The sequence below is a fragment of the Pezoporus flaviventris genome, unplaced genomic scaffold, assembly GCF_033815535.1.
Source record: "Pezoporus flaviventris isolate CSIRO_AGI_PZ_B2104156 unplaced genomic scaffold, CSIRO_AGI_Pfla_v1 ptg000045l, whole genome shotgun sequence".
Lineage (NCBI taxonomy): Eukaryota > Metazoa > Chordata > Aves > Psittaciformes > Psittacidae > Pezoporus > Pezoporus flaviventris.
In genome coordinates this window covers 6,666,745-6,685,754 of record NW_026892593.1, presented here as the reverse complement: position 1 = coordinate 6,685,754, position 19,010 = coordinate 6,666,745, and the positions used below count along the sequence as shown (strand labels likewise).

Genomic DNA, 19,010 nt, shown 5'->3' with positions numbered 1-19,010 from the left:
GAGCCATTGAAGCAGCAGGGCCTACAAGCCTTGCCTAGGTGTGGCTTCAGAAAATTTTCAGCTACAAAGAAATTCTCTAGTACTTTCTTCAGGGAGTCTGTGCATGATATTCAGTGTAATTTTAGACCACCAGTTTTGAGAAGGCATCAGAAACTGGAGCAATCTTCTTTTCAAAATGAAAGTCCCATTAAGTGCATTGGTTTAGGTTTGGATTTTTTTGTTTTGTTGTTTTGGGTTTCTTTTTTTTTTTTTTTCTCCTCCTGGAAAATGTTTACCTTTTTTTTTTTTAATGACTTAAGATGTTTTGTGTTCTTTTAGAAAAACCTTGCATAAACTACAGCATCATTCAAAGTGTGTTAAAATGAGAATGAAAGACATTCTTATCTACATTTGAGAATGTTATAAGGCTGTGAACAATCTTCAAGGAGAAAAATAAAGCTTAATTTACTGCATGTATTCTGTCTTTGGAAGCATTAATTTTAGTCTATTTGCTAGATTTTTGTTTTATCTGAAAAGCAGTACATCCAGGCATAGATTGTCTATTTTCATACTGCTGGTGCAGTATTGCCATAAAGATTAATATTAAAGGATATCTCCCATTTTAAGACTAACATAATACTTCCTGTGATCTGGGGTTTACTTTTTGCAGTTTATTCAGATATTGGCAACATTGAAGATGTAAGACCTTTAGGGCATTAGCTAATACCTATGGTACTTTCCCTAGTATCTATGGTGTCTAATGTCTCTTTGCATCATACCCTAGTATCTATGGTGTCTAATGTCTCTTTGCATCACACCATATCACACTGTCATTCAGAAGTTAAAAGGATGTAATTTTATTTCTGTAGACCTCTGCTTAGTGTGAGCTATGGTTAAAAAACCAAATAAGATGTAATGTTGCTTTAGAAAGAGGAAGGTCAAGAATGCAGAGAAAAGTCTATTGTCTGTACTTTGAGTCAGTGTTGATGAATCAACATCAGCATATGTCATCCAAGGTCAACCACAAGAACAAGAGGCTGGGGAAAGATATTGCTCAACAAAAACTCGTTCAGAGGATAGTACAAGACTGGTCAAGTACAAAGTAAACTGCTCTGAGGAGTGTCATTAATGATCAGAATGGTTTTAATCCTTAAAAGCTGAGCAAGAAAAAATATGAGAAAATTGAACGAAATGACTGAGAGGAGCAGTTATGCCGGTCTGAAACCACAAACATATATAAAATGTACTGTCAAATTAAACCAGGTAAGCCGTTTCCCTAAAAGTAATTAATCCAAGTCTAAACTAAGCTTTTGGAGTGGAGCTATTCTTTTGGAGTGGATTTATTCTGGTTTTTATCCTGACTAGTAATTCCTATATTTCTTTGATCTGAGGAAGAAACAGAATTTTCACTCCTCAGACATAGTGTATTATCCTTAAAGATATAATACTACATTTTAGAAATGTAGTAGGTTATGTGTATTCCATATCAATTATTTCCGATTTACTTAACTAGCAACAAGTTTTCCTGAATGGTAGCAGTGTGGCTGGATTCAAATGTAAAGCTGATACTAAAAAGGCAGTCTGGAATTTCCAGAAACCTAGAAAAAAACTGTAATATACATTCTGTTCCTAGTGAGCTAGTTTTATCCATTTAAATCTATTTGCTTAATAAACGATTTTTAATAGCTTAAAAGGAAGAAATGAAAAAAAACTAAAAAGCCCCCAACAGGGCAGCATACAATGCCTAATTCTCATGCATAACTAATGCCATTTCGCAGTCTTCTTTGATGAGGCAACTGCTAAGACATCTGGCTCCTTCCCCCTTCCTATGATAATACCTCACTCACACTTTGGGCTGTTAAATCTTCACAGATAGGAGACCTAATTTAAACTGTTCTGCTCGTGTTAACCACTCCTTATCACTCCTCTCACAGCTCCTAATGCCAGGGCCTGCCCTGACTAGCTATTTTAGCTTTGTTAACAGGTTTTGTCCCTTCAGTTCTTAGTAGAAATGTGTCCAGCACTCTAGGGCTAATGCAATAACCTTCAATGTAAGAGAAAGCAACAAACAGGCTTTCCTGTTCTCCAGCTGTGGAAATCTCTAAAACAAAGTCATCTGCCTTTAGTACTGTTCTGCGCTCTTAGTTTCATACCAGTAAATAGAAACTATCACTCAGTTCATGCTGGACACCATCCAGGCATGCTCTACAGTTAGTTAGTTGGTTTAAACTAACATATGCTATTACAGTGTAAAAATGTTCTCTATTATATATAATATAATATATTATATGACCATTTTGATAACAAAAATCCTCTCCCAAAATGCATCAATACATGTAAAATAAATGCTTTGTCCCTTCATTTACTCCCTGATTTTTAATCTGAGATTTACTTCAGAATTTTAGTAATTCATAGGTGTCATTATCCAGTTTCTGTCAATATGAGCAAATGTTACTAAAAAGGCACAATGGCTGTGACTTGACTGAGGACATGTTTTGAAATCATCATTTACCATCTTATACCCCATTCTATGTTATCAGTTTCACTGCTGCCAACAATATAGCCTGAATAAATAACTTTTTTCCGTGGTGTTTCTGGTTTACGGTCCCATAGTCAGAAATTATAATCAAATTATGCTTGCAAAAATATAAAATTAAATATAAATGTATTTATATTCACTAGATGGTGAATATAGCACTTAAATTTGCTTTAGAGACATATGTTCATTAGGACAGCAAAGCTATTCTATTTCTCTGCTCTGGCCCGGTTTAGTTTTCATGTTCTGTTAAGCCAATTCAGAAATACAACCTCAAAAAAACTTAGAAAGAAACTTCAAAGAAAAAAGGAACACTGCTAAAAGTGAGTTTTAAAATGTTACCAGCATCTGGATTTTGATATTATGGAAACAGGTGGGAAATTTATCCACATTTATTTCAGACTGGGCAGCACCTGCAGCCTACAGGGGATAATGTACTTTGGTTCCTATGGGAAATACACTGTAGACTGCTGCCATCCTCAAGATGTAATTATAGCCCTTTGTATCAAAGAAAAAAATGATTGTATACATTTAGTACATTTGAAAAATCCATCTTGAAAATGAATCCAGCCATGGATAGTTCTGATTCAGCATCAGTTGAAATAAATCAGAAGACTCACTGATTTCAGTAAGCTTTGTGCTTGACTGTAATTACAATATGCAGATGTGCATCTTTTCATGAAGCAAGTCAGTAGTACAATGAAAAGGTGGAAAGTTAATAATACACTTGAAATCGCAGCATGTGGCTGCATATTAAATACTGTTTAGATAGGCTGAGCTACTTAGTGTTGTACCTTCAGCAAATCCTGAAATGATTCATCTCAATGAATTATTTTTCTTCTGTCTTGCTTCATTTTTTTTTTCAGAAAACATTTGTATTTTGTGTTCAAATGCTTTCCAATTAAAAAGGGTACTGTAGTAAACTACCCCATATATAAATATAAACACAGGAATAGTCACCGGTATTTTGAGTTTGTCATAGGCAGTCCTTGTTTGTGATTATAATGCTATTTATTTGCATAATTGCTTATTTTATCCATCTGTATATATCTGAGCCGTGTATATGAGACGTCGCATATCAGTAGTTAAGCCATGAATAAAAGTCTAACAATAACTTCCTACCTCTCTGAAGTAAATTACAGGACAGTAACACTGAATGCAGTGTTATGACCCTTGATATTTGAATTTCTGGCATTATATTTTATATAAAATCTCCAAGGCATTCATGGAGGATTATAAATACAGTCCTTACTCCATGGTTTATAGATTATTTACAAAGTGAAGTCAACAAAAATATATTCAGTATTGCCATCAATTAACAGAATAAATTATTTTAAAATGCTATGTTTAAACAAATCAGAAAAGATAAGTGGAATAGTCACGTATGTGAGAGGCATTATATTGAAGACTCTTGGTGCTGTAGAGAAGGATTCAAAGCTGAGGGGACCTGGTTGCACCCTAAATAATAGCAATTGCAGATTGATTTATTTACTCACAAACTGATCATGAGTTTGGGAAGGCCTTTAATCATTTTGTTATGAAAAAGTAGTGAATGATGCCATCTCCTCCTCTGCAACAAAGACGTACTTTTCACATTAACAGAATTAATATTCAGTAATGATCCTTACCTAGTTGAAGTGCAGAAGAGTTCTTACAACATCCTTACAACAACAAGTGAGTAACATCAGTTTTCATAGTTTTTTGATGTTTCAAGTGAGGGTCATTTAAATTATGTGGCTAGGCCCACTGTCAAGCTCAAACAGAGTGCAGGGGTCCTAGTTTCAAAGTTTTAGACCAGATTACTAAGTTGTATCACCAGGTTAAATCTTAGTTACTCTTTTTTGCTGACATTCACAGTGGGAATAGAGTTCATCCCTTTCTGAACAACAAATGTTTTTCCTGTTGTTCTGCCATGCAGATAATAGTGCCTTAACACAAGAAGTCCCACCTATTTAACTCTCCACAGGAGGAAAAGCCTATCCATCGAGAAGTTTACTTTATGACAAGCTGAGTGCCAAGGTGTGTTTTTCAGAGTAGCACAATGCCTATAAGGGGTCAGAAGAGAGCAACTTCGGCTTGTTTCTCAGAAAGCTGGGCAGCTGTCTCCCAGAATAATGTATGCATTGAGACAGCTGGAGAAAGTATTTCAGAAACATGTGGGAGCAACATATGTGTTGTTACAGGTCACTTGGTTACTCATGCTGTGGAATGCCTTGTAATTCCTGCACGTGGACTCATGCCCTTGGAGACAAGTCTGCAGTAGCTTGCGCCATGGGAAATTAACTGATAAGCAAGGATTCAGCTATGCCTTAATTCAATATTTAGCAATATGCTGAGGAAGTGAACAAGTTTGGCAAAAAAAAAAGTTATCAAAGGAAAGAACTGGATGCCAGGTGTAACATGAGGTAGATGAATAGCTTTGGACTCTGGGTTGTACTTCTGGAAAATAAACTTTCCATGTAAAGTCTCTTTGTTTTCTTTTTTAACACTGAAGTTTTGCTTAGTTTGGAAAATCTTATACACATTCATTCAACACTTATTTTAGAAAACACTACAGCTAGCTAAGGTGCTGCAATTCTATTTTTTTTAAATGATATTTTTCTATTCTGGCCAAATGACATGAACACAGCTTTTGTATATTCTTTTCTTTAAGTGTGTTGTGAATTTTACTCTTACAATCTGTTAATTATTCTAACTCACTTTAAAAGTGTGATACCTTCTAATGCGTGTGGTGTCTATTTCTTAATAAGTATTTATGACAGAAAGTTTTTCACAAAGGAAAATGATTCTTTACTCTTTCCTTTTTTCAGGAAGTTTCTAAAGCAGGTTGAGAAACAGTACGAAATAAGTGTCACACGCAGAAACAAGGCAGATCACAGCTGCACACTTCATGAACATTCAAATGCACGTGAGTTATTTTATTTCATGTAGTATTAAAAAACCTGAACATACCACTCTGAAAAGGAACTGAGATCCTAGTGTAAGAAAAATTAAAAATGAGGCACTGTAAGTTACCATTAAAGACAGGCTTTCTCTAAAGGCTTTCTCTAACTAAAGTGCAGAGAGCAAAATATTGATTATATTCTTTTCTAATACATTTTTAATTGTCTTTCCATTTCTTGACACCTCTTCAGATTTTTCCCAGACATTTGCCCCAGACTGTCTGGCTTATGCCTGTACTGAGTAGGTTGCAAAATCCTTTTGTCCTGAGAGAGAACTTAATTTACAGTAATTACTTTTGTTTGATTTCTTTTTTTCATCTCATTTTTTGTTTTCTTGCCTCTAACAGTTCTTTATACTGCACTCAGCTATGACATGATATTGTGTATTCCTAACCTTACAAGTGCTTTTCAATTGGTTTCCATTGGTGCACTTTAAGATTTTTAGTAGAATTGTCAACAGTCTCTCTTAATACACAATATAGACTCAAATAAAACTGTTTCCAACTCAGTAACTGCTCACACATACATTTTCCTTTGTATATTGAAGTAATCACAATAAACTCAGTAATGTTCTTCATACACCTAATTAAATATGTAAGTACCTGAAAGATTAGAACGTTACCCAGACTTCCTCATGTTGAACAAAGTTGTGTGCAATTGTTTTCTCTGAAAAGAAGGGAGTTTCCTTAAAATTTTATTTGGCTGAAGAAAATAGGAATTCAGAGAATAATCAAAGAGGAATGAATACAGCAAGGTAATAAATCCACAGAAAAAGAGTGCATTTCAGGCATGATCACCATATGTGTAAGCTCATAAAATAGGTATCTATGAAAACCTAACAGGAGATGAGACCTTTTTATGTTGGCGCTTGTAAATTGAGGCTCTATCTTCTTGCCTGCTCTCCCACAGAGGTGCTTCCTGCCCTACCTTTTTTTAGGCTATTGATAATGGAAGCCCTATGGTTTGCTAATATAATACCCTAGCACACTGAGAGCATTGTGTTATCTAGTGACAACCAATATGAGTGTAATAACTTTTTAATGGCTAAACACACATGCAAACAGCAGGTTACCTGCTCTTGGGTAATTATTTTTCACAGCTAAATCTAGATCCTGGTTCCTTTTATCCGAGCTGCCACCTCACTGAATGAGTGGCTTTCAGAAATCCATTCAGTTTGAAGAAATTTAGGAAAGAAAAGAGACTTGAAAAAATGTTTACAGAACCTTTTCTGTGGCTGTCATCAGGCAGTCATTTGTCAGTGATAGATGTTTGCTTGTTTTATATTTTCAGAAAAAATCCCTTAAGATTAAAAAAATGCAACCTCTGACTCACAAATGAGATGAAAAAATTAAGAAGATAATTAAGAGAACATCTAAACCAGGGTTCAAATGATGAACCATTCAAACTCTTTAGTTAAAACTAGGACATATAATTGGGACCATTTTTATTGGTTACAGGTCACGACTGGATCAGTTCATCCTCCCATTAAAGTCAGAAATTCTGTCCCATATCCAAGTTTTTCATCTTGAGTTTTAATCCGTTATAGACAACAATGAGGCCATAAACATTCTTGAAATGAGGGTTCTAATAGTTAGATTTTTCTTCTCTCTTTTCAATGAATTCCGGAACATTTACTTCACCATCTATTTGAAAGGTTTACTAACATAGCATATAATTATTTCTGTTTCTTTTTAAAACCTTAAATTTGCTTTTTTTGTTGTTGTTGTTTTTAACATTATTGGTAAGCATACATTCATAATCTGTATCCCTACACACACATATGTGACCTTGTTTTTCCAGGGTAAATTAAAGAATCTGCAATTAATTGTACGAACAAGCAGTGCTTTCTGAGACTATGCTATGGCTTCCAGTCAAACAAATTCCATATCCAGTTAAAGTTACATCTTCTTTTAATATAAGTTCAAAGATACTATCACTTTGCCAAGAGGGAAAATACTCTCCCAAAATAAAAACAGCAAAACAGCAACAGCAAAAGGAGAAAGAAAAAAAAAAAGAAAAAAAAGTTACCATGAAGGAAAGAATAAAAGCATCTTTGTGCTCAATTGGGCTATGAAAATTATCTCCAGTTGTACATTGATCTTAAAAATAGCATGCTAAGGAACAGTGAGCTCAGTTTTTGTCTGACTGCTATTGGTTTTACAGTAGAGTGTCTGCACTTATTAAGTTACCTTACTGATTATGGCAGGCCAAATTGGAAGTCCATGAAAACAAATGGAAATCTTTCTCTATGTTCAGTTTACTTGGAACCAGTTCCTATGCCAATGTAAGTAAAGAGAGAAAAGGTCTGATATCTCACAGGCAGTAATTTCTTTGTTAAACTTCATTAAAGTATCTCCACTCTGTACTTACCTCCTTCTCCCAAAGTTTGGGTGTCCAATTTGAAGGAAAGTCATGAAATTCCTTCTAAGATAAATGTTAATTATTACTTAGCAGAAACCTCGCCTGCTAAGGTCTGCACAATTTGAAATATTTGCTATAAGTTTCAATTACAAGATAAGGGGGACTTCACATTGTGCACATTCTCTTTTATTTAACTTTCCTGAACATTCTAAGAGAGTTTTGAAGAATTATTTGAGAATTTATGTTGTTCTTATTAATTTCTCCCTCCAAGATTTCAGAAAAGATATACAAAATTATATGGTGTTATCCATAAAATCTGTATTTTTCTAACACTTGAAATAAGTGTGAGAAGAACAGTACAAAGAAAGAAGTTGGCGTGGTTAAGAGTTAGCTTCATGGTCTTGTTATCCGTGAATCTGGGAAACATTTATTTTAATAAATCAAATTTTGTGTCTTTTTTCTTGTTAGCAGTGAGAAGTGAGTGTTCAAATAAAATCCCAAAGTTTTGTGGGTTTCCTGAAGCTATTAGAGCATTTGAATTTACACTTCCATTGGTATGTGCATGATAGATTAGTCATGCGAGTCTTAGCAAAAAAAAAAAAGTTGTGAATTTATTCCATTGGACATGGTGTAGGAACACACGCTCTTTGAGGATGAAGCACCATGTTTGGTTTGCTTTTTTGTTTAAAAAAAAAAAAACAACACAATGTGCGGAAAGAAACAAAGCAATGAAAACCTTAAGTGGATATTGAAATATGGACAGTGGACTGCTGTGTTCCCTCAACCACCATGCTAACTTTCCATAATTCTGTCATCATACAGCTCACAAATGGCAGCATTGCTACTTTAACTGTTTCAAATACTTGTTCTCTAGATGTATCTTTAATGAAGGAAGTATCTCTTTTGGATGAATAGAAGTAGATATTTATAAGTCTTCTGGGGAAAAATGCGCAGAACTGAGTAGAAGTCTCAGCAATCCTTACATGTTAACTTTCTCCGCTTACATTTTGCTAAGGTGCTGATGACAGAGAGATACAAATTCTTCCTAAAGTTTAATAAAGGCTTTGTACTGGTCTATTCATTCATAACTATAACTTAGGATATTATATTTCAGGAGATTGTTTAAACACTAATATATGGGGGTAAATCTCTAGTAAGCAGGCTTTTGCAAAAAATGTGGAGTATAAAGATGTCAGAGAAGTAAGGAAATATCTTGTATATTCATTCTTCTTTCAAATGTCACTCTGCAACTCTTTGCACAATGTTTTCTTGCTCTTATGTTAGAGCAAAAACCCCACAAGTCTAAATTTCTTTGTTGTTCTATTTGAAATGCCAGTTGCAAATGGTATTGTAGTGCAAACAGATATAATGAGTTTTATGACAGAAAGACTGTTCAGATAACACAGAATCAGCTGCAAATTGTTCAGTTTTTGCACCAGCTAGTTTAGTAAACAGGGAGGAAAGACTGAGAATCACCAAATTATTGTTTGAACAATAGTTATAACTGGTTTTCTAGACTTCTGAATTCTGAGGTTTTTGTTGTACTTTCAATTTCACAAATAGGAAAACATGACATGACATGGGTAATAACAATCTTTTTCAGTCAGCAAACTGAGATACCTGAAGAAAAGATACTCTAGATGATATCTAACTTCTCAAAGGGAAATACAATTTAAAAGAAAGTAGTTCAAATGATATTTTAGTTCACAGAATAATCTGTAGGCTTATTTTTTGCTTATGTGACAGCTTTCTACCACAGCTGAGAGCTTCCATGAGCATTTCACTGGGATATGTTAGGAACAAAGAGCTAACATGCTGGTGTGAAAAATGTTGGCTGTTAAGATTCACTAAAATTTACAGGAAGATTATCATACGTACAGACCAAGAGATATCAGCTTCCATAAAAAAAATATTTCCATTACAAAATCTGTCTTTCTTTGGTAACAAAAGCACCACGTGCATCGGCATACAGCTAAGTGATTATTTGTGCTTTGTATTTCCATGCTTTCAAGAATGACAGAAGCCTATTGATGTTATCCACAGTAGCCTTTTGTGAATAGATGAGTATGAATATCTTAGACATGCTAGATCTGTCTTACTGTTCACAGGCTATCAGATACAGAAAAGCAACTGAAATATTCCCTGTGCTTCCAGAAGCTTTGTAGTTGTTTGAATAAAAGTGTTTCTGTAACTTCTGTTACAAACATCCCTAGTGTCTAAGTCACAAAGTAAAATACAGCTTCCTCTGTTTGACACTAAACCTTGGATTTAGTACCAGACTAAGACCCTTAGGTGTCTAGTTTTTACTAAGTCTTCTAAATGACTGTTACAGTGAAGAACCTATGGTTTGATTCAGTTTCGTAAATATAAACCTCTAGAACCATTTGCAGTGCCCAAGATAATCAAAATATGTATGCAAGGAGTTGGCAGATATTACACAGGAGCTACAGAATATTCATGTCCTTCTGGATCAATGGCTCGAGGTCCAACAGGATACTCCTGGGCATCTCAAATATTACTGGAGGTCTACATTTAAGAAATTGAACTGAAAACCTGATTAATACAATGGTGCTTAGAGATCTGTTAAGGTGACACCAAAGTAGATGTTCCAGGAATTTAATTTGAAGTAAGTCAACCCAAAATTTAGGTATACGTGTGTTCTTGCTTTCATATTAATTTCATGCTGGATTTCCTTTTCTAGACATGAACATCTGATGTCATTCAAGCTGCACAAGGTAATTCTGCATTGTTGATACTCTAGAAGGTAATTGATTCTCCTAGGAGTTCTGCACTGCACTTGTCAGCAGCACCTGAACGCTCTGATTCAACAGTTTTCCATTACAGACAACTGATGTCTGCAGTGGTGTGTGACTGCTTTTTGGATCCCCCAGAAATCACACTATCCTCTTGCAAGTAAGGTAGGTGTCTTCTGTAGGCTAGGCTGTATTCCTTCCAAAGCCATAGAGATACCTTATCTATGCTATAACACCTCATGCAATACTAAAAGTGTTTGTTTTGGATACTGAATCGTGCCACTAGTACATACGAGTTGTTTCCTGACTGCACTTATTAGACATTAGCTTCTCCTAATGGGAGCTTAGATGTTTAATTTAACATATGATACTAATTTTAGGTGTCTTGATCTAGAGCTGAATTTCCTTCTACTATGACTAACCCTTACTTTTCTGTCAAGGACTCACTCTGATTTCTATTTCTCTTAAACATGTGTAGGATTAGTATCCTTTTTAACCATTCCATCAGAAACGTATTTGTTGTAGCCAATAAATGGATGGGACCCAGAAGAAAGAAGTATACATGACAGATCAGGCATTTTACTGTAATTAAGTGATATCTCTGTTGTATAGCCACAATGGTATAATTGCCTTCCTAGAACCATCAAGTGATAACGCCCCATGTGGACACCCTTTCCAAACAATGATAGAGTGATTTATTCTTTTTTTTTTTTTAATGATTACACTACATCCAAAGAAATAATTACTCTGGAGGAGAGAAATTACTGTATTAAGGCAATGTTTATGTTGACACAGAGAGTTCATGGGGGAGTTATACTAGTTCAGCAGCAATATAGCCATCCTGCTGTAATTCTCCTGGATGATGTCCCTAAACAGGCAAGTCGGGGAATCTGGCATTTCTCCTTTTTTTGAATAGGATAGAGTTGCTGGTAGGAATCTATTAGGTTGGTGGTTTCCCTTTCTCCATTCCACGGACAGATACATTGGAAAGACAATTTTAATGGCTAGAAAATTGAATTGTTCAAGGAAATATTCTTTCAAGGAATAATATGTAAATGATTACTGATTTCAAGAGTTTTTTCCTTTACCTCTGTATCTTGTGAAGATTTGAGTGGGCATCAGTATAATCCGAAGGTCATCTGCTGATGTTAGAAAGGTCATCTTTTTGTCTGCTGGTTCAACAAAAAAGACAAGCTGTCCTTACAAACCTTGCTATATGCTTAAGTTCAAAAAGAAGGATGAAATGGATAATGCAAAATAGCTAAAGTGGCAGAGGTACATATGGGCAGTAAACATAAATATGAATGTGAATATGAACTAAATATAAACATGATGATCAATAATGCAAACACATACTACATTTATCTTTGCAATATTGATTTCGAAATAATGATAAAATATTGATCTAATGGGGGTCATACAGAATCACAAAACCACAGAAACTTTGAGGTTGAAAGAAACGACTGGGGAACATCTGGTTCAGCCCCCCTATTCCAGCAGGGCCGCCTAGATCAGGTTGCCCAGGCCCATGTCCAAGCAGCTTCTGAACATCTCCAAGCATGAAGGCTGCACAACCTCCCTGGCCAAGCTGTGCCAGTGCTCAGTCATGTCCATGGAGGAAATCTGTTTCCTGATGTTTAGACGGCATCTCCTCTGTTTCAGTTTGTGCCCACTGACTCTGGACCTGTCACTGAGCACCTGTGCCATTGGGCACTGAAAAGAGCCTGGTTCCAGCTTCTTTGCACACTTCTTTCCCCTGAGTCTTCTATTCTCTAGGCTAAGCAGTCCCAGATGTCTCAGGCTTTCCTCATAGGACAGGTACTCCAGTACAGTACAAAAGATTGTGGCTTTTGCTGGACTCTTTCCATTATATCCATACTCTTTCTAGTATAGGGGAATCCCAAACTGGGACGCAGTTCTCCAGGGTCTCACCAGTGCTGGCCAGAGGGGAAGGAGAACCTCCTTGTTGCTTGTCATCTTCTAGGAGACCAAACATATGTTTTAAAACATATTTAAATAATCACATTTAGGACCAGACATGCACAACTATCTCAAATCTGCACAGCATTGTTATGTGGGCAGTTTTGCATACTACAAAGAACTGGTAAAGCCAATAGCATCTTATTTAGGATTTTTATTGTAAACATATATGGCTAATTATAATTCACACACACTGTTCTTTTTCTTTTTATTATTTAATGACGTTAACCAGTCTGGCAATGCCTGTTCTGATTTGTTCCATTTGCAATATTGCAGACTGCATGATACTTATAGAGATTATGTTACAGTTCAAGAAGCAAAAAGATGTGAAGCACCCCCTTTCTAGATTTACCAAGTTAGCATATTTTTCAAACAAACCACTTTGAAAAATAAATACTGTTTGATGTCCATGGTGAGTTTAAATGAAAGTCAGCGTGTCTGAGATGGTATCTTTTTACATGGAGAAACATTAACTCCAAAGGCACTGGAATGAGCACCATCAATTAAACTAAAAACCACCTGCAGGGTTAGACAAAAAAAAAAAATAAATAAACAATCAAAGGTTGATTGAGATGCAAATTGAGACACAAAACAAAACAATTTTTTAAAAATCTCCATAATGATGTATTTAAACATGTACCTAGATGTGCCTGAAGATGTGCCAGTCCTTCGTCTGCACATTATTGTTCCCTAAGTCACGTAAACCACAGAAGTTTCTCATTCTCCGTTGGCTGCATTTAACAGAAACAAGCACTAGCTCTTACTCAACACAAAGAAAGATGAAGCAAATAGCCTCTTCTCTCAGTCTTGATTTCTTTTTTTTTTTAATTCAGTTATTTGAAGAACCATGTCATGTTTGTACTGAGTGTCATGACATCCAGTTTATAGTAAGTATTAAAATCTCTGTGGAGAATGAACTTCATAATTCCATAAATGAACCTCCTGAAATTCTGTCAGCTTGGAAATAGCCTGTTTAAGTGTAGGGGAGAAGTTGAAATTCAACCATCTGCCCATAAATTTTAAAGATACAGTGCTATTAACTAAAGGAAGTGGGATTCTGTCAGGAACTAAAGCCACTATAGCAACATCAACTTTCTGACTTTGCTTAATCAGATTATAAAAGAGAGATATTGTCTGACAAATTATAGTATTTTAGGCCAGTATGATATTGGTAGTGTAAGTGAAGTTGAGGAGGAGTGAGGTGGCACTTGAGAAAATAATGGTGACCTTCTTAGTCCTCACACTGTGTTACTCAAGAGCAGACTGTAGTTCACCCTTGTAGGTACAAAGCTTAACTGCAATGCCATAAAATGTACACTTGAAAGACGACTAAACATGTAGCCTCAAGCTCAACAGTACTTGGAACACTGAGATATTAAGTTGTTTTTTTTTCCTGATAATTTACCTTATGATAGAATGTCTATTAGTAGCCTGTTCTTAAAATTACATTCCTTAGTTTCAGTAGAAAGAATGCTAATTAACCTGTAGTTTGTAAGATTCATGAATCGACATGTAATACAACCTATTTAAGGTATTTTTCCTTGAAAACCCCTCAAAACCATTCTTGCGTGTGCTCTCTCCTACACCAGCCAGATACTTACACATGCTTCTTGTAGATCCAGTTCTTATAAAGAAAAAAAAAAAAAGACAGTGGTGGTGAAATAACAGGAATAGGGTTATCTCTGTCAGTGGAATAATCCCAGATCTCCTTTCACCACGCTCTTCTGCACTGATTTATGAGCTCTGTGTAGAGCCCATGTCAAACAAAGTTACAGTAATACAGCAAACTCCCAAGAGGTAGTAGCACTGTTGAACCCTGCAGACCTTCACAAGAAGTGTTTTCTAAGGTTCTGTACAGTTGGTGTCAGATTGAATACATCTGGGATATATTTAGACCAAGTTTGCTTCCAGCAGAGCTGTCCAACTGTTCAACACTTATTGAAAATCATTCTTATCCTTGAGATAACCGTGATATATTTATCATTCTCTAATATATGGAGATCCATGAAAGGGATTATGATACTGTGACAATTAGGAGAAAAAAAAATAAATTAAATCCTCAAAGTGAATGCTGAACTGAGAATGTAAACTAAAATGCTGCTTATAAGTATCCTCTAAGGACTGTTCTCTATTTTCTTATGCATTTAATTTGTTGGAGATGTCATTACCTTCAATAAAATGAAAAAAAAAAAAAAGAAAGAACCACCAATGTGCCATATTACTTACAAGCTAAAAAGGGGGAAATCTGTCTGCTGTCCTCCCTCAGAGCAGATGGCAGCACAGAAAAACATGCAAGTTCAAAGGAGAGAATCAGCTGTACTTGATACAAGGCTGTAGTACTGCTCTTTGAACACTGAACAGTACCACAATTTCTTGCATTATCAAGACCTTTATTTATTTCTTCTGAAGTGTCCCTTACTACAGCGAGTAGTTTGTGCAATTTAATCCATAATGTATAACTTGCTCTCTTGCTGTATTCAATTGCTTTATCCCCTGAATTATTATCAGGCAGAAGAGAAAATTAACATGGCAAATACAGTCACTATCTGTGAAGTTAAGGCAAAAATAGATGCATTTAGTATACAGGAAAGAAGTAGAAGGAGCTAGTAGATGTGCTCTATGTTGAGTTAGAATTTTGTTGTTGGGGGTGTTTGTTTTCTTGGTGTTTGTTTGATTGTTTGTTTTATTCTGTTCAAAAATATTCAGCCTTGGAAAGATATGTAAAGGTTCTATCTTTTAAGTTAAGCAAAGTAACAAATACAGGGAGATGTGTAAGCAGTAGAACATGTTTCAGTTTGAGTTTTGTTTAAATCCAGTCCTCAAGGCAGAGTTACTCTCTGCAAAGTTGGTATTGAGTGTCTGGAAAAGAATGTAACTTAAAGAAGAGTGTGCCTCACATGCTGATTTTAATCTATTTTTCCATAGCAGGTGTGAATGCAAATAAAAAAGGTTTATATTTGAAATAAACCCAGACTTCACATCTATAATTTTTCCTTCACTGTAAAAAGTAGTTTGTGAGACCTCCAAGTGCTTACAGGAACGCAAGTGGAAGGAAAATCTATTAGGACACTGATACCTGAAGAGCAGTAAAAGAAAGCTTGTATAATGTAACAGATTTAAAATGTCTTTCTCCAAGTTTGGTATCCATTCTTGCCTGACTCCTCTTGACTGCTTCTCCCTGTCTTCTGAGAATAGTTAATTCTCCTCACAGAGGACTCCTTCAGGCTTCACCAAGTCTTCTTCAGCCTATATTCTGCCTTCCCTTTCATTTGCACCAGGGCCATTTTTCTCACCTTCCCCTCAGTTTATGGGCTAGCTGTCTTCCATACTAATCCACCATGATACACACAGTACTCTTCTGCTAGTGCCCCTTTCATCCTTAGTTATTCTGCAAGTCCATAATAAAAATTGAATTCTGTTCTTCTGGAAAGTCTGTTATCAGGAGAATTCTGATTTGTGAAATACTGACAGCTAATGTCTAATGGCTTGTAAGTATTTCATTGCAATGATTTGAATGCTTTATTGTTTTGAATTGTTCCATGGTGAAATAATATTGGATGGGTACAGCATAGCTTTAGGAGAAATAACTAGGAAAGCTTGAGAATTAAAACCAATATGAAGAAGCAACTTAAACCAGTGAAAGTTGGAAGTGTAAAAAAAACAGAATTCTGGGGATTTTGACTCACTTTTCCCCCCATAAAATATTTACCTTCATGTTAGCTAAGAGGCAGTGCTTTTTCTTCCAAAAAATACGAATATCCAGCAAAAGTTTTCTGAGCTCCTCTCTCATACTAGAAGGTTCTTGTAAAACCTCCAACTCTGTAGAGTTGGAGGGCCTTTAGCAGTGAACTTGAGCAACACTGGAAGACTGGAGAGTCTCAGACACATGATGTCCAGAGAGTTAAATAATTTTGATGGGAAGCTGACAGTTTTTAATTAAAACTAAGCTATATATATCAGGGGCATTTTACAGATAGTGTCATGGTTTAAGTCCAGTCAGTAACTCAGAACCACGCAGCCGCTCTTTCACTTCCCCTACTTTCCTCCCCCCTACTCCCAGGGGGATGATGAGGAGAATCGAAAGAATGTAACTCTCACGGGTTGAGATGAGAACAGTCCAGTAACTAAGGTATAACACAAATCACTGCTGCTGCCACCAATAATAATAATGGTAAGGATAATAGCAAGGGAAGAGAATACAACCACTCACCACCTGTTGACCAATACCCAGCCTGACTGAGTAGTGATCTAGCCCTTCCAGGTAATTGCCCCCAGTTTTTATACTGGGCATGACGTGCTGTGGTATGGAATACCTCTTTGGTCAGTTTGGGTCAGGTGTCCTGTCTCTGCTTCCTCCCAGCTTCCCCTCCTCCCTGGCAGAGAATGAGATGCAGAAAGCCCTTGGTCAGAGTAAACATTACTGAGCAGCAACTAAAAACATCGGTGTTATCAGCGTTGTTCCCAGGCTGAAAGTCAAAAACACAGCACTGCACCAACTACTAAGAAGGAGAAAAAATGATTGCTACTGCTGAACCCAGGACAGATAACTATGTTCTTACAGCATTTTGTCAGTTTTTTTCTGGTATTAATATATAGTTTCAAGGGCAATTAATTATGACTATATCCCTTTAAACTATTTTGCCCATAAAGCTTTCAGAGAATTTTACATCATTCTAGGACACTATACATTGTTTTAATGACTACTGAACATGATATTTTAATATGTTAAAACAACTGTCTTGACATCCAGAATTTGGCACAAATCCTGAATTCTTTTTTATTCTGTAAATCTCATGCTAATGAATTATTAAAAACCTAAATTTGCATTGCAGAATATAGGTGTCTGAAGCCATGTAAGAAGATGCTTTCTATGAGGTTTTTGGTCAGTGGTAACTCTTGCACCATGTACTGCTCCTTCCTGCTATATTTTATGTAATCAAATCACAAAATAGGTTTGCCTGTTCTTTTACTTTTTTTTTGGGGGGTAGGATAAAGTAACTATTAGTTTCAATCTCAAATACTTGATTTTCTGTTGCTTCCATATTATTTAAGACATTTTCACTTGCCACTTTAACTGAATATTTGGAGTTTTTTAATTAAAATTAGTATGTTGAATAGATAGACTGTCAAATGCTCTTTAAAAACACTTCTTACTAAAAAAAATCCTAAAATTAAATATTTCATTTTAGAACAGTTAAGTGTGCATTTCCTGTGCACCTCAATTTCATATTAAAGATAAAATTATTCCTTTATTTCAGTGAGATATTGAAAAAATAAATCTATGCCTGTTATTGATAGAAAAACTGGAGAAATAGTTATGTTCACTTTCTTGAAAAACAGTATAGCAAAGGATATTTCATTTTACTCTTCCATATTATCTCCTTTCAGATTAATTTTTTTCTGTGCAAATTCAATAGCAAAAAAAAAACAGTGGAAATTAAGGCTTTAACATGGTTTCTAGCTGAAACAGCCATTTAAGGCACAGATTTAAATCAGCTGCTTATAGCTGGAGAGAAAAGAGACAACAGGAGAGTTTCCTCCATGCAGAATTTGCCAAGGAATAAACATCTGCAAATACTGAAAACACTTTAGACTGGGCATCCTCTTATATGAGCACAACCTGCTAGACTTCTGAGTTACATGAAACTATTACAAATTCCTTGGTGGGAAGGAAAAAAGAAAAAAAACAACCCACCACTACCAACAACAAAACAAAAAAAAAGAGAAAGAAAAAACAAAAAAAAAACACAACAAAAAAAAAGGGGGGGGTGAGTAAAAAGGCATCACAGCAGTTTCAGAGAATCATAGAATCATTTTGGTTGGAAAAGACCTCTAAGGTTGAGCTCAAGTGTTAATCTAACACTGTCAAGTCCACCACTTAGCCCTAAACACCACACATCTTTTAAATACCTCTAGGGATGTTGAATCAACCGCTACCCTGGGCAGTCTCTTCCAGTGACCGACAACACTTTCAGTGAAGAATTTTTTCCTAATATTCAATCTAAACCTCTCTTGGTGCAACTTGACGTTTTTCCTCTTGTCCTATCACTTGTTACTTGGGAGAAGCGACCAAAACCCACCTCACTGCAACCTCTGTTTAGGTATCTGTAAAGAGGGATAAAGTCTTCCTTCAGCCTCCTTTCCTCCAGGCTGAACAACCCCAGTTCCCTCAGCTGTTCTTCATAAGACCCGTGCTCTAGACCCTTCACTAGCTTTGTTGCTCTTCTTTGGACATGCTTCAGCACCTGAATGACTTTCTTGCAGTCTTTTTTCACTCTTATTGTGTTGTTAGAAGTATTGAAAAATCAGAGGAGAGTGTATTAGACATTGTGTTAATATCCCTTGGTGGGGAGTTTCAAGCAGAACAACTTCCTGTCTGTTCTTTATGTGGCAAATGTGATTTATGAGCCTTCAGATTTTTATTTTTATCTTTCTATTTTTAAACTCATATTCTCATGA

The 19,010-nt window shown here is 35.8% G+C and overlaps 1 long non-coding RNA gene across 3 annotated transcripts in view; it reads left to right on the top strand.

Moving 5' to 3' along the window:
* Window positions 1–7,663: 7,663 nt before the first annotated feature.
* LOC133276359 (uncharacterized) overlaps window positions 7,664–19,010 on the top strand; it is a 51,697-nt gene continuing 40,350 nt past the window's right edge. For all 3 annotated transcript variants that reach the window (XR_009745842.1, XR_009745843.1, XR_009745841.1), the window contains exons 1-2: window positions 7,664–7,741; window positions 10,520–10,582. This is a non-coding gene — a long non-coding RNA (uncharacterized LOC133276359). The remainder of the gene's footprint in view (window positions 7,742–10,519; window positions 10,583–19,010) is intronic.